Below are 15,418 nucleotides of genomic sequence, written 5' to 3' on the forward strand. Positions count from 1 at the left end.
CATCCTATACCAGATCTGTTCCCAAATTATCTGATCCTTTGTAATAATTCACCCTGGAAGTAATTTTTACCATCACTGCCCCTAGATACATTTTCTTTGGACCATCTAAGTGTTCTCAATAACACAGAGCTGCAGTTCAATGATTCCACGAGAAATGCCTAAATAGCCAAGTAGAAGAATGTTTTCTCCAGGGATAAGGGAGGGGAAAAAGCCCCATCCCTGTTCCTGAAATCTAGTTTTTCTAGTTTCATAAATTTTTCTAGTTTCATAAGAAAGTATGCAACCAATTTTTACTCTGCTCAATTTCAGGCTCAATGGGATACTGTTCCTTAAATGTAGCAGCTTCTTTAACAGCAATACAATTATTCCAACAGAACAAAACCCAGAACTGAACGGCTGACAGGAAAGGAAAATAAGGGGTTAACCAACCACACTTATTTATATTAAAGTTGGTCCGGGTGTCAACAAAGCAACAGCAGTGCAGCCATGATTCTGGAGTCACCTAATACGTGAACAACATGAACTCAATCCCTCCCAATTTCTGGGAAAATATGGCGCATATTTTAATACCAGCCAATTAGGAAGAAAACTCCAGAAATCTACCTTTGGTTCTCAGAAACACATCTAATTACCGTAAGCCATCAGCATTTCTAATGTGTAAGCCATTATTCTGAGCTACACATGAGATTTGTCAATGTCGAGTCCATATTACCTAACCTAGCCCGACATTCTCTCTTGATCCTATTAAGGAACAATCTGGGAGTACTGATAAAAACCAATTAAAGAAATCTTCTTGGATTCCAGCAGGTGGATTTAAGAAAAAGTCAACCTTACTCAATTTTTCCCCTACCCCTAGGCAGACACTGAGTCTTACTCTCAAAAACCACAGATATGTGTCTCAAGTCAAAAGATGTGGGTTTGAAAACTAATGCTCCGAAGTAAGCAGCTCTAAGACCATCTGTCATTCATTCAACAAGTATTTTTTGTGCACCTATTATGTACCAGGTGATGTTCTAAGATGTGACCCTTTCCTCCAAGAATTCAGTCTCTGAGGAGAGACAATCAAGCGAACAGTTATAAAATGGCGTGATACAAGTGAGCACAGGGTGCTGTGGGAATACAGAGGAGTGGGACTGGGGCACATACCAAGGAGGTCTTCTTGGAAGAGTTAATTTCTAGGCTAACTGCTCAGGTATCAGAAGTATAAAGGCCAGCAAAAAAACAGGGAGACAAATTCTGGTAAAGGGGAGAGATGTGCTAAGCCTGAATGGCTAAGACCTGATGGGAAGATGGAGTGAATAAAGCTGATCTAACTGCAATTAGAAGTGATTTGGGAATAAGCTGCATACGGCTGGTACTTCTGGCGATGGATATAGGCAAAGGAGACCCCATGCCTCAGCCCTTAGTGCCTCTATGGCTGTCATTTAACCCAACCCCCTCCTACTTACGGACTGAAGCCTTGAGGCACCACCCTGAACCGCCCACCGGGGCAAAGCCCTCTCTGAAGCTGTCTGGTATAGGGATGCTGCTGGGGACCAGCCAGCCCGTCTACACCTGCTCTGCACCCTGGTGTGCTCTGTTGTTGCCTGCTCTTCTCACACCTCATCCAGTTAGCACTTTCCTGCCTAGGAAGAGAGAGAGCAGGTGCAAATACCCAATGACCAGGGTTTCAGGGCAGCAGGAGAGCTCTTCCGTAGGTCTTCTTTCAGGGAACTCTTTGGGTCGGTTTTGCACTTCACCAGCAAATCCACGTTCATCAAAACTGTGAGGAAGGCTTCTTTCCATATACACTCTGACCCTGTGGTTTCAGGCGAAAGTCCTCAGCCTCCAGTTGCCCAACGCGCTTTGAGGGAGAGGCTACATCCAGGCCGTCCATCTCTGAGTGTGACTCCCACCCCCACACATGCAATCGACCACCTCCCCTCGCCCAAGGGTTTCTCACAGCTATTGCTCCACATTCACGTTTTCACTTTTTGCTTCCTGGCATCTCAAGGACTTGGTCCCTGAACTGGGAGAGTGGACTATATATGTGACCTCATTTCTATTCTCTTTGTATTCTGATACCATTTATGAAACAAATCCCCAAACCAGGTAGAGAGTTAAGCTCCAAAATGGCAGCACATAGCAATAATGAGTATAATTGCTAATACTGCTATTTACATTGGCTTTTCTTTATCTTATAGAGAGTGTCAAGTCTCCACGTACAACCTTCATTTTCATATGTGGCAAAAAATACCTATTCTCTCCTTTTGCGAATGAAGAAAAATGGCATGGCACAGTGTAATAAGCGTGGACACAGAGAAGTTACTAGCTGGATGACCTTGTGCAAGTTACTTAACAACTACAAATTTGATTGTCTGATCTATAAAATGGCAATATATATAGCTTGCATGGTTTCACAAAGCCTAAGAGACCATATATATATAAACACACACACACACACACACACACACACACACACACAGTATACACAAACCAAGACCTGGCCTTTAGCAGGTGCTCCAAAAATGAAAGGGATTGCGGAATTTACTCAAAGGTATACACCAGTTACACTTTAATTGCACCTCTACTGCACACTTTACATTGCCTTCTCTTATAAATATTAAAACACAGCTTCCAGCAGGCAGAGACCATGGGTACTTAGTGGATTTGTCTTTCCTAGAGCACATTAGAGTTTCTTGAACAAATCAGGTGTGGAGTAAAATGGAGACACAATGAACAGCAGTTGTAGCTTTTAAGTTAGTAATACTAGTTTATATTCCAGATCCTTCATTTAGCAGAGATGCAATTTGGGGTAAGTTACATCATGTCTCTGTTTCCTCATCTATAAGAGAGTCAAAAGCACACCATCCTCGTGGTTTGTTGGGAGGCACAAACAAAATATTTTAAAATGTCCTTTTCTCTCTTATTATACAAAAGCAAATTGGGCCCAGAGCTTACTCCCAAGAAACTAAAACTAGTGATTGTCAAAGATGTACACATAAACAACTCACAGAAGGCACCTGAATATAAGAACCATTACAGAAACACAAACAAGAAGACTGGAAACTCCTTAGAGGGAGCAATGGACACTCCTGACTCTTCTGGGGCTCCGTTTCTTCAGGTGTAGAACAAAGGAGTGTCACAAGAGGATCACCTTTCTAAGGCCAAAATCCTATGAATGTATAAGAATCAGGAAAATAAAATAAAACCTTGTAAATCTCTCCAGGTGTGGAACTGGGGAAGTTCTACATCTCATCTCACTGAGGCCTCCACTAAACATCAGAACAGAGTTCTCTGTTAAAAATACAATTTCAGGGCTTCCCTGGTGGCGCAGTGGTTGAGAGTCCACCTGCTGATGCAGGGGACACGGGTTCGTGCCCCGGTCCGGGAAGATCCACATGCCGTGGAGCGGCTGGGCCCATGAGCCATGGCCGCTGAGCCTGCGCGTCCGGAGCCTGTGCTCCGCAGTGGGAGAGGCCACAACAGTGGGAGGCCCGTGTACCACAAAAAAAAAAAAAGAAAAAGAAAAAAAAAATACAATTTCAGACCAACAAATTATAACCAGTAGGTCCCTAAACAGTTTAAACAACTTTCATACCTTCTCCTTTACTAAGTAGAAACTGTCTAGCCCCTCTGAATAATCTTTACTTCACATTCTCTGTGCATCAAATGTGTTCACTTTTCTAAGAAATATTTAAGAACAAATACCTAATATCTCAGTCTTCGGTATGGAATAGACACAGTGCTAAATATACATGAACTGAATCTCATTTAATACTACCAATCGTGGGGGACCAGAGTCCACTAGTACCATCCTCTTTAAGATGGGTAAGGAGGCGAGTAGCTTCACTAAGGCCATTCAGGGTAGGTGGCAGGGCAGGACATGACTCCCAGGCATAATGTCGCCCAAGAACCAGCCTTTTATCTTTGCTGTGCAGGGAGGGGTAGCTCTTAAAATTATAAGAATCTTGATAAGATCAATGTACACAGAGCTCCCACCAAATGTAAATGAGATTTGGCATCTGGGTTCCTTTACAGATGATCCACTTTCAATGATGGACTTCATGCTGTCATTCTATATTACCTCAGGACTGACCTATTTTTTTAACACACACATTCTCCCTCTCATCCCTTTTACACATATACACACATGTGTAAATACAAATGGTCACAGAGGACACACCATGGTAGGTGCTCAACTGGAGATCCTGGTTTGAGCTGTGTTTCCAAGCATTCTGTCTTCTCTAAGAATAACAGAGAGAGATGTAGAACAGAAAGAATTTAGAATATCATTTTCTGTTCAACCTCTTGATATAAATATACCTCCTTTTAAATTTCCTCCTAATAAGGTGGTGAAAGGGGGCATTCTATTAATTCCTTGATGATAGGTCTTCAAGGCTATGGGTCAAACATTTGTTAAATGTGTAGGAATATTTTCAATACTTTGATTTATTGGGTAAAACATAATACTAATTCTTTCAAAATCTTCCCAAAACAAAGAACATTAGCTATGAGGAAAAAACATAGGAATTGGCATCAAAGAACCTGGATTGCTGGTTCCTCCTTCCTGAGCGTCAGGTTTTCCATTATTAAAATTGAGGCAATTTCTCTCCGATAGACTCTTCACAGAGACTGAATGAGAGTAGATGGATGGGCATGTTGTAAGTTCCGGCTTTCCATGCAAATTTCTCGTCTTACCATCATCACTACTAGTTTCTACCCCCTCCTTCAGGAACTTTACCGGTCATGATTACTTCCAATGTATGATTTAAATTTTAGTAATAATTCTTCCCCTGAGCTTCTCACAACTTCTCTAAAAATATCCCAAAGCATCCTCTACTCAGCCCAACACTTCATTTCATACATTCATTCATTCACGGCACAAGTGTACTGCATTAAAGTTTCTAAAGCACTTTCGCATGATTTCCATTTGACCCTCATACCAACCCAGTGATGGGCACAGGAGACTGTTGTTGCTGTTTTACAGATGCCAACCTGCATGGCAGGCATCCTGAGCTGGGGTCCTGCAGCGAGGAAGTGAGTCCAGCCCCCCGGCCTCTGGCCTCGTGGGCACCCCACTCCATCAGCCCTTCCTCCCTATCCTGCCAGTGGGGCTCCCTCAATGCTCCACACCCAGCCTCACACCTGAAGTCACGAATTTCTGTGTGCAGAGTATATTCAAACCTCTATTCCTCTCTTTCCCACCTAATTTCAATGATACGATCCATGGGTATGAAAGCTCCCGGCCTCTAAGAAACTTTTGAAGGACTTTATGGGTAGCTTCAGAATCTCCCATATTCGGTATCAAAAAGATACTGCAGGGGCTTCCCTGGTGGCGCAGCGGTTGAGAGGCTACCTGCCAATGCAGGGGACACGGGTTTAAGCCTTGGTCTGGGAAGATCCCACATGCCGCGGAGCAACTAGGCCCGTGAGCCACAATTACTGTGCCTGCGCGTCTGGAGCCTGTGCTCCGCAACAAGAGAGGCCACGATAGTGAGAGGCCTGTGCACCGCGATGAAGAGTGGCCCCCCTTGCCGCAACTAGAGAAAGCCCTCACACAGAAATGAAGACCCAAAACAGCCATAAATAAATAAATAGACAGATAAATAAATAAATAAATAAATAAAATTAAAAATTAAAAAGATACTGCAAAAACTGAAAACATAAAAAGGCATCAAAAATTTAAAAAGTGTAGAGAGTTAAATTACTCTAATTTTTTCCCCCAAATTTGGCAATGCAGTTCTTCTATGGGGTGAAAAAAATACGATTTCTTTAAAGAATATGGTCAAGTCCCTGTAAAAAACAAAATGCACATAAATATTTATGACACCAAAATGCTGGATGACTTCATATACTAGTTACTAGAAGAAGTAATAAATCCATTCAGGCTTAATAGTCTCCATTTCTTGGTAATATTGTTTGGAAAGTTTTGAACAGGTGGTATGTTTCCCCTCTAGGGTTGTTATTTGCTTGAAATAATTTTCTACTTGGTATATTCAATTAGTAGCTTAAGAAAACACATTTTAGAAATAGTTTACCATAAAGTTTTGAATTTCATCCCCTGCTGGGTTTGCTTCTCTAGCATATAAAACTAAAAGACACGTTTCCATTTTTAACTGATTTTATTTTCTGAAACTTTTTTAAAAGAATGATAGAGAAATCACACTTCAAGATGCATTTACGTGGGGAGGGATAAATTAGGAGTTTGGGATTAGCAGAAACAAACTACTATATATAAAATGATAAACAGGGACTTCCCTGGTGGTCCTGTGGTTGGGAGACTGCCTTCCGGTGCGGGGGACGCAGGTTCAATCCCTGGTCAGGGAACTAAGATCCCACATGCCGCGGGGCGACTAGGCCCTTGAGCCACAGCTGGAGAGCCTGAGTGCCGCAACTACAGAGCCCACGTGCTCTGGAGCCCGCCCACTGCAACTAAGACCTGATGCAGCCAAAAATAAATAAATAATTTTTTAAAAAAATGATAAACAACAAGGTCCTACTGTATAGCACAGGGAACTATATTCAGTATCTTGTAATAACCTATGATGGAAAAGAATATGAACAAGAATATTTACGTATGTGTGTGTATGTATGTATAACTGAATCACGTTGTGTACACCGGAAACTAACACAACACTGTAAATTAACTATACTTCAATTTTTTAAAAAAGATGCATTTATAGTCATTACAAAGGTAAGATATAAATGAAAAAAATTAAGGTACAGAAAAATGTGTATAGTTTACTCATATTTGCATAAAAAGTTATTATATAAATACACATATCCATAAACTATTTCTGGAAGTAGACAAAAGGGAAATACTTTTCGTTTTATCCTATTTTCATCATTTGAGGTTTTCTGTCATGTGTGCATTAACAGAAAAAGTTAATTAGGACAAATACTAGAAGAGAAAATTCTCTGCAAGTGACCATTTGCCAATCATCATTACAGGTCTCTAAAAAGAAACATGAATGCCCAGTGGGCTGCTCCAAAGCTCATCCAGGTTTGCTGCCGGGTGTGGCAGACTCGGGATGTGCTTCCCGTCAAGATGCACATGCTTTTTATCAGAAATAACACCACAAATTATTATCAGTACTTTTATTCAAACCTAGTAATCTACCTAAGTTATCATTCTAGCAGCTCAGAACTACAGGGAGTGGAAAGAGAAAATGTGAAAATAGAAACAGGCTGAACTGACAATCAAGGGGAAGCTAAGCTTCACAGAGTGTTATTATGTGTGGACAACAAATTGAAGCCACTTTGATTTCAGTTTCCAGGATGATTCATCAGGAGTTTGTCACATCTAATTCCAAATCCAGCAGGGCCGTTTTATACAGGGGGAGATGCTGAAAAGACTCAAATAATGAGTCATTAGGTAGTCAGTGGACAACGCAAACATACTTAAAACATCCAGCTAACGTGCCCATCCGTGAGGGGTCAGGACTCGAAACTGTAAAACTGAAGGTTGTCCGAACCACAGCAGCTGGAATGATTCCTCAACTTATTCACATGCCAATAAACAGTCACTGAGTAACTGCAGTGGGTGAAGCCCTGGGGATTCAGCGAAGATGGGATTCCTGTCCTTGACAAGATTACCACGTGGCGAGAAGACAGACGTGCATCAGCTACCATAGCCTAAAAGAACCACTCCAGTGGGTGTCTGGAGGAGAGCCGTGAGAGACGGAAATTAACTATACTACAATTTTTTTAAAAGATGCATTTACAATAATTATAAAGGTAAGATATAAATGAAAAAAAATTATTTCAGGCCGGTATGTGCTGAGGCAGCAGAGAAGGCTTCACACAGGAGGCTCTTTTGAGCTCAGACTTACCTACTGAGAGTGGGAAGAAGAAGGAGAGGCGCGGGTCAGAATCTGTGAGGCGCCCCTCAATTGGAAGCTGGAGGAGACGTAGCTGCACTCATACGCTTCTTCAGGATAAAGGCCATACCTTCAGTGTGGGAGGAGGAAGCTAGAAGTAATGTGGATCAAAGAAAGACACAGCCTAGCTGCCATGTCTGCCCTGGACTTTTATATGGCGGAAGAGTAAGACGCGGAGATCACCTTCCTCCCCACAGATACACCAGAAATACAGCTACACGTGCAACAACTCCTACAGAACAACTACTGAACGCTGGCAGAAGACCCCAGACCTCCCAAAAGGCAAGAAACTCCCCACATACCTGGGTAGGGCAAAGCAGAGAGATTCCCGCAGAGAGGAGCGGTGCCGAGCGGCACTCACCAGCCCGAGAGGCTTGTCTGCTCCCCCGCCAGGGCGGGCGGCGCTGGAGCTGAGGCTCGGGCTTCGGTCAGAGCGCAGGGAGAGGACTGGGACTGGCGGCGAGAACTCAGCCTCAAGGGGGCTAGTGTGCCACAGCTAGCCGGGAGGGAGTCCGGGAAAACTCTGGAGCTGCCGAAGAGGCAGGAGACTTTTTCTTCCCTCTTGGTTTTCTGGTGCGCGAGGAGAGGGGATTAAGAGCGCCGCGTAAAGGAGCTCCAGAGACGGGCGCGAGTCGCGGCTGAAAGCGCGGAGCCCAGAGACGGGCGTGGGACGCTGGGGCTGCTGCTGCCGCCGCCAAGAGGCCTGTGTGCGAGCGCAGGACACTGTCCACACCGCCCTTCCGGGAGCCTGTGCAGCCTGCCACTGCCGGGGTCCCGGGATCCAGGGGCGGCTTCCCTGGGAGAACGCACGGCACGCCCCGGGCTGGTGCAACATCACGCCGACCTCTGCCGCTGCAGGCACGCCCCGCACTCCGTGCCCCTCCCTCCCGCCCGGCCTGAGTGAGCCAGAGTCCCCGAAGAGGCTGCTCCTTTAACCCTGTCCTGTCTGAGCGAAGAACAGACGCCCTCCGGCGACCTACACGCAGAGGCGGGGCCAAATCCAAAGCTGAGACCCAGGAGCTGTGAGAACAAAGAAGAGAAAGGGAAACCTCTCCCAGCAGCCTCAGAAGCAGCGGATTAAAGCTCCACAATCAACTTCATGTACCCTGCATCTGTGGAATACATGAATAGACAACAAATCATCCCAAATTGAGGAGCCAGGAGTCAGTGCTGTGCCTCTGAGGTGGGAGAGTGAACTTCAGGACACTGGTCCACAAGAGACCTCCCAGCTCCACGTAATATCAAACGGCGAAAATCTTCCAGAGATCTCCATCTCAACACCAGCACCCAGCTTCACTCAACGACCAGCAAGCTACAGTGCTGGACACCCTATGCCAAACAACTAGCAAGACAGGAACACAACGCCACCCATTAGCAGAGAGGCTGCCTCAAATCATAAAAAGTCCGCAAACACCCCAAAACACACCACCAGACGTGGACCTGCCCACCAGAAAGACAAGATCCAGCCTCATCCACCAGAACACAGGCAGTAGTCCCCTCCACCAAGAAGCCTACACAACCCACTAAACCAACCTTAGCCACTGGGGACAGACACCAAAAACAACGGGAACTACGAACCTGCAGCCTGCAAAGAGGAGACCCCAAACACAGTAACATAAGCAAAATGAGAAGACAGAAAAACACACAGCAGGAGAAGGAGCAAGATAAAAACCCACCAGACCTAACAAATGAAGAGGTAATAGGCAGTCTACCTGAAAAAGAATTCAGAATAATGATGGTAAAGATGATCCAAAATCTTGGAAATAGAATAGACAAAATGCAAGAAACAGTTAACAAGGACCTAGAAGAACTAAAGACGAATCAAGCATCGATTAAAAACACAATAAATGAAATAAAAAATACTCTAGATGGGATCAATAGCAGAATAACTGAGGCAGAAGAACGGATAACTGAGGTGGAAGATAAAATAGTGGAAATAACTGCTGCACAGCAAAATAAAGAAAAAAGAATGAAAAGAACAGAGGACAGTCTCAGAGACCTCTGGGACAACATTAAACGCACCAACATTCGAATTATAGGGGTTCCAGAAGAAGAAGAGAAAAAGAAAGGGACTGAGAAAATATTTGAAGAGATTATAGTTGAAAACTTCCCTAATATGGGAAAGGAAATAGTTAATCAAGTCCAGGAGGCACAGAGAGTCCCATACAGAATAAATCCAAGGAGAAATACACCAAGACACATATTAATCAAACTGTCAAAATTAAACACAAAGAAATCATATTAAAAGCAGCAAGGCAAAAACAACAAATAACACACAAGGGAATCCCCATCAGGATAACAGCTGATCTCTCAGCAGAAACTCTACAAGCCAGAAGGGAGTGGCAGGACATACTTAAAGTGATGAAGGAGAAAAACCTGCAACCAAGATTACTCTACCCAGCAAGGATCTCATTCAGATTTGATGGAGAAATTAAAACCTTTACAGACAAGCAAAAGCTGAGAGAGTTCAGCACCACCAAACCAGCTTTACAACAAATGCTAAAGGAACTTCTCTAGGCAAGAAACACAACAGAAGGAAAAGAACTACAATAACGAACCCAAAACAATTAAGAAAATGGGAATAGGAACATACATATCAATAATTACCTTAAATGTAAATGGACTAAATGCTCCCACCAAAAGACACAGACTGGCTGAATGGATACAAAAACAAGACCCATATATATGCTGTCTACAAGAGACCCACTTCAGACCTAGAGACACATACAGACTGAAAGTAAGGGGATGGAAAAAGATATTCCATGCAAATGGAAACCAAAAGAAAGCTGGAGTAGCAATTCTCATATCAGACAAAATAGACTTTAAAATAAAGACTACTAGAAGAGACAAAGAAGGACACTACATAATGATCAAGGGATCAATCCAAGAAGAAGATATAACAATTGTAAATATTTATGCACCAAACATAGGAGCACCTCAATACATAAGGCAAATACTAACAGCCATAAAAGGAGAAATCGACAGTAACACAATCATAGTAGGGGACTTTAACACCCCACTTTCACCAATGGACAGGTCATCCAAAATGAAAATAAATAAGGAAACACAAGCTTTAAATGATACATTAAACAAGATGGACTTAATTGATATTTATAGGACATTCCATCCAAAAACAACAGAATACACATTTTTCTCAAGTGCTCATGGAACATTCTCCAGGATAGATCATATCTTGGGTCACAAATCAAGCCTTGGTAAATTTAAGAAAATTGAAATTGTATCAAGTATCTTTTCCGACCAGAATGCTATGAGACTAGATATCAATTACAGGAAAAAAGCCGTAAAACATACAAACACATGGAGGCTAAACAATACACTACTTAATAACGAAGTGATCACTGAAGAAATCAAAGAGGAAATTAAAAAATACCTAGAAACAAATGACAATGGAGACACGACGACCCAAAACCTATGGGATGCAGCAAAAGCAGTTCTAAGAGGGAAGTTTATGGCAATACAATCACACCTTAAGAAACAGGAAATATCTCGAATAAACAACCTAACCTTGCACCTAAAGCAATTAGAGAAAGAAGAACAAAAACATCCCAAAGTTAGCAGAAGGAAAGAAATCATAAAAATCAGATCAGAAATAAATGAAAAAGAAATGAAGGAAACGATAGCAAAGATCAATAAAACTAAAAGCTGGTTCTTTGAGAAGATAAACAAAATTGATAAACCATTAGCCAGACTCATCAAGAAAAAAAGGGAGAAGACTCAAAACAATAGAATTAGAAATGAAAAAGGAGAAGTAACAACTGACACTGCAGAAATACAAAAGATCATGAGAGATTACTATAAGCAACTCTATGCCAATAAAATGGACAACCTGGAAGAAATGGACAAATTCTTAGAAATGCACAACCTGCCAAGACTGACTCAGGAAGAAATAGAAAATATGAATAGACCAATCACAAGCACTGAAATTGAAACTGTGATTAAAAATCTTCCAACAAACAAAAGCCCAGGACCAGATGGCTTCACAGGCGAATTCTATCAAGCATTTAGAGAAGAGCTAACACCTATCCTTCTCAAACTCTTCCAAAATATAGCAGAGGGAGGAACACTCCCAAACTCATTCTACGAGGCCACCATCACCTTGATACCAAAACCAGACAAGGATGTCACAAAGAAAGAAAACTACAGGCCAATATCACTGATGAACATAGATGCAAAAATCCTCAACAAAATACTAGCAAACAGAATCCAACAGCACATTAAAAGGATCATACACCATGATCAAGTGGGGTTTATTCCAGGAATGCAAGGATTCTTCAATATACGCAAATCAATCAATGTGATACACCATATTAACAAGTTGAAGGAGAAAAACCATATGATCATCTCAATAGATGCAGAGAAAGCTTTTGACAAAATTCAACACCCATTTATGATAAAAACCCTGCAGAAAGTAGGCATAGAGGGAACTTTCCTCAACATAATAAAGGCCATATATGACAAACCCACAGCCAGCATCATCCTCAATGGTGAAAAACTGAAACCATTTCCACTAAGATCAGGAACAAGACAAGGTTGCCCACTCTCACCACTCTTATTCAACATAGTTTTGGAAGTTTTAGCCACAGCAATCAGAGAAGAAAAGGAATCCAAATGGGAAAAGAAGAAGTAAAGCTGTCACTGTTTGCAGATGACATGATACTATACATAGAGAATCCTAAAGATGCTACCAGAAAACTACTAGAGCTAATCAATGAATTTGGTAAAGTTGCAGGATACAAAATTAATGCACAGAAATCTCTGGCATTCCTATATACTAATGATGAAAAATCTGAAAGTGAAATCAAGGAAACATTTCCATTTACCATTGCAACAAAAAGAATAAAATATCTAGGTATAAACCTACCTAAGGAGACAAAAGACCTGTATGCAGAAAATTATAAGACACTGATGAAAGAAATTAAAGATGGTACAAATAGATGGAGAGATGTACCATGTTCTTGGATTGGAAGAATCAACATTGTGAAAATGACTCTACTACCCAAAGCAATCTACAGATTCAATGCAATCCCTATCAAAGTACCAATGGCATTTTTCACAGAACTAGAACAAAAAATTTCACAATTTGTATGGAAACACAAAAGACCCCGAATAGCCAAAGCAATCTTGAGAACGAAAAATGGAGCTGGAGGAATCAGGCTCCCTGACTTCAGACTATACTACAAAGCTACAGTAATCAAGACAGTATGGTACTGGCACAAAAACAGAAAGATAGATCAATGGAACAGGATAGAAAGCCCAGAGATAAACCCACGGACATATGGTCACCTTATCTTTGATAAAGGAGGCAGGAATGTACAGTGGAGAAAGGACAGTCTCTTCAATAAGTGGTGCTGGGAAAACTGGACAGGGACATGTAAAAGTATGAGATTAGATCACTCCCTAACACCATACACAAAAATTAGCTCAAAATGGATTAAAGACCTAAATGTAAGGCCAGACACTATCAAACTCCTAGAGGAAAACATAGGCAGAACACTCTATGACATAAATCACAGCAAGATCCTTTTTGACCCATCTCCTAGAGAAATGGAAATAAAGACAAAAATAAACACATGGGACCTAATGAAACTTCAAAGCTTTTGCACAGCAAAGGAAACCATAAACAAGACCAAAAGACAACCCTCAGAATGGGAGAAAATATTTGCAAATGAAGCAACTGACAAAGGATTAATCTCCAAAATTTATAAGCAGCTCATGCAGCTCAATAGCAAAAAAACAAACAACCCAATCCAAAAATGGGCAGAAGACCTAAATAGACATTTCTCCACAGAAGATATACAGACAGCCAACAAACACATGAAAGGATGCTCAACATCTTTACTCATTAGAGAAATGCAAATCAAAACTACAATGAGATATCATCTCACACCAGTCAGAATGGCCATCATCAAAAAATCTAGAAACAATAAATGCTGGAGAGGGTGTGGAAAAAAGGGAACACTCTTGCACTGCTGGTGGGAATGTGAATTGGTACAGCCACTATGGAGAACAGTATGGAGGTTCCTTAAAAAACTACAAATAGAACTACCATATGACCCAGCAATCCCACTACTGGGCATATACCCTGAGAAAACCATAATTCAAAAAGAGACATGTACCAAAATGTTCATTGCAGCTCTATTTACAATAGCCCGGAGATGGAAACAACCTAAGTGTCCATCATCGGATGAATGGATAAAGAAGATGTGGCACATATATACAATGGAATATTACTCAGCCATAAAAAGAAATGAAATTGAGCTGTTTGTAATGAGGTGGATGGACCTAGAGTCTGTCATACAGAGTGAAGTAAGTCAGAAAGAGAAAGACAAATACTGTATGCTGACACATATATATGGAATTTAAAAAAAAATGTCATCAAGAACATAGGGGTAAGACAGGAATAAAGACACAGACCTACTAGAGCATGGACTTGAGGATATGGGGAGGGGGAAGGGTAAGCTGTGACAAAGTGAAAGAGCGGCATGGACATATATACACTACCAAACGTAAGGTAGATAGCTAGTGGGAAGCAGCCGCATAGCACAGGGAGATCAGCTCGGTTCTTTGTGACCGCCTGGAGGGGTGGGATAGGGAGGGTGGGAGGGAGACGCAAAAGGGAGGGGATATGGGAACATATGTATATGTATAACTGATTAAATTTGTAAAATAAAAAAAATAAAAAAATATAGTGAAAAAAATAAAAAAATAAAAAAAATAAAAAAATAAAATAAAATAAAAAAAAAAGAAGAAGGAGGTATTTCAGGCAGCAGAGTTACATCTGCACAGGCACGGAGGTGCGGGAGTGGATGTTAAATTAAGAGAAATATACATTCTGAACAGCTGGAGCATAGACTTCAAACGAGCTAGTGTCAGGATCATGGCTGGCGGGGCGAGGAACAGCCGCCAGTCCTCTGAGGGGCTTCCCTGTCGTACACAGGAGTAGAGATTTTAGCTGGTAGCCACCGCAGAGCACGTGAAAACATCCTCCTGGGAATGACCCGTTAGGAACTGTGGGCCAGAGATCACTCAGGTCCGAAACACAGTGACACGCTGCTTCCGAAACAAAGCTAGGGCGGCAGCACATCCAAGTAAAAGGCAGGTAAAGACTGGGGTCAGGAGCTCTAAGTGACAGGTGTCACCTTCTCCCAGAGCAACCTTGAGCAAGTAACCGCATTTCTCTGTGTCTTACTTTCTGCAACATGAGGCTGCTCGACAGATCAAGCGGGAAGGAATGTGAAAGGTACTAAGACAGCCAATGCCTTCCCAGGGTTAGTCTGACCTTCCTACTGTCCCCTGACAACTGTCGTTCACAAGCCCCCACGAAGCCTGCTGCTGTCACACCCCTCTTGACACCTTCCCAGCCAGAGAGAAGAGACCCCACCCGGCCACAGTGAAGTCTGGTCACAGACTCTATTTCTATGCTTTTCCTCTGCAGTCCAGCAACACTTTCGAGACTTGAATTTTATAGCACGACATTTTAATACTTTCTTAAATATTTTGTGAAAAAACACCTCAGTACATATGATGGGACAGGG

At 42.1% G+C, this 15,418-nt stretch overlaps 1 protein-coding gene across 2 annotated transcripts in view; it reads right to left on the reverse strand.

Annotated features, from left to right (window-relative positions):
* The window catches only part of NBAS (NBAS subunit of NRZ tethering complex), a 345,026-nt gene that overhangs the window by 110,464 nt on the left and 219,144 nt on the right, over positions 1-15,418 (reverse strand). The window lies entirely within an intron of this gene.

This window comes from Mesoplodon densirostris, chromosome 14 (genome assembly GCF_025265405.1).
Source record: "Mesoplodon densirostris isolate mMesDen1 chromosome 14, mMesDen1 primary haplotype, whole genome shotgun sequence".
In the NCBI taxonomy this organism is placed as follows: Eukaryota; Metazoa; Chordata; class Mammalia; order Artiodactyla; family Ziphiidae; genus Mesoplodon; species Mesoplodon densirostris.